Genomic DNA, 1,228 nt, shown 5'->3' with positions numbered 1-1,228 from the left:
AGCTAAAGTATCAACAGAGCAGCTAAAAGCCAAAGTATCAACAGAGCAGCTAAAAGCCAAAGTATCAACAGAGCAGCTAAAAGCCAAAGTATCAACAGAGCAGCTAAAAGCTAAAGTAGCAACAGGGCAGCTAAAAGTTACAGAAGCAACAGGGCTGCTAAAAGCCAAAGTATCAACAGAGCAGCTAAAAGCTAAAGTAGCAACAGAGCAGCTAAAAGCTAAAGTATCAACAGAGCAGCTAAAAGCTAAAGTATCAACAGAGCAGCTAAGCTAAAGTAGCATAAAAAGACAAAACGAAGCCAGTAGCTTCATAGAACAAAGTTTTTGAAGGAAGTTATAAAGTTATAAAATCCCAGTGTTTCTTTGAGTAACATATAGTATTTATATAGTAATATTTGTAAATAAAGTTATAWATATCAAAAATGACCAAAGTTTTAAAGCTAAAATCAGAACAGCCATCTCCTAGATGAGCTGAACATTTTGATATTTGAACAGCTAAAGTAGCACAGGTTCTGCAGAAACAGTTGGATTATAAAGAGCTGAAGCTACTTATCTTTAAATAAAACCGTTCATCTGCAGGCTTTTATTTTGAAATTCTGTATGAACTTTAATCTATCAGCTGCTGCAGTTCTGCTGGCCGACGGTGGAGACAGACAGGTTCTTCGGCTCATGTGGAACAGAGGACAGAGCAGGTAAAGGACATGAGGACACTGTCCTGCTGAAACAAGCCTGAAGGTTGTTCTAACGAGCTCCTTATCAGCATCACTTCCTGGACCAAACTCTGCCAGGTCCTCAAGCTCTGCATCACTAAATACACTTTAAATAAAATGTTCACTTTTAAATAAAACAGCTAAAGTCGTCCACAGCTGAAAACAAGCAGCCAAAGATGTTTTTATTTTAAGCCATGAAGCCATGTTCTACAGATTAACAACAAAAACCTTTTCCTGCAGCTCATCGTGAAGGACAGAGGGTTAACTCTGTCCTGACATTTATTTATTTTAACTTCTGCACAAATAAACAGCTTTTAGAACACTAATTGGTTCATTTCTGCTCCCTTAAAAACACAAAATATATATTTTTATGCATTTAAATTTAAATTTATTTAAAAGGACAACACACATGAATATAAATGCGCTGGAATTAGCACAACAGCTAAATTTCATCCGTAGTCCTGAGCGTTTATAAATATAAAATACTAAAACTAATAACTGTGTGAATGCTGAGTCAG

The 1,228-nt window shown here is 36.2% G+C and overlaps 1 protein-coding gene across 1 annotated transcript in view; it reads right to left on the bottom strand.

The window, feature by feature from the left end:
• The window catches only part of opn3 (opsin 3), a 7,945-nt gene that overhangs the window by 5,118 nt on the left and 1,599 nt on the right, over window positions 1–1,228 (bottom strand). The window lies entirely within an intron of this gene.

Source organism: Austrofundulus limnaeus, unplaced genomic scaffold (genome assembly GCF_001266775.1).
Source record: "Austrofundulus limnaeus strain Quisiro unplaced genomic scaffold, Austrofundulus_limnaeus-1.0 Scaffold280, whole genome shotgun sequence".
NCBI classification, from domain to species: domain Eukaryota; kingdom Metazoa; phylum Chordata; class Actinopteri; order Cyprinodontiformes; family Rivulidae; genus Austrofundulus; species Austrofundulus limnaeus.
Note: the sequence above shows the minus strand (reverse complement) of the source record. Positions and strands in the feature narration are given on the sequence as shown.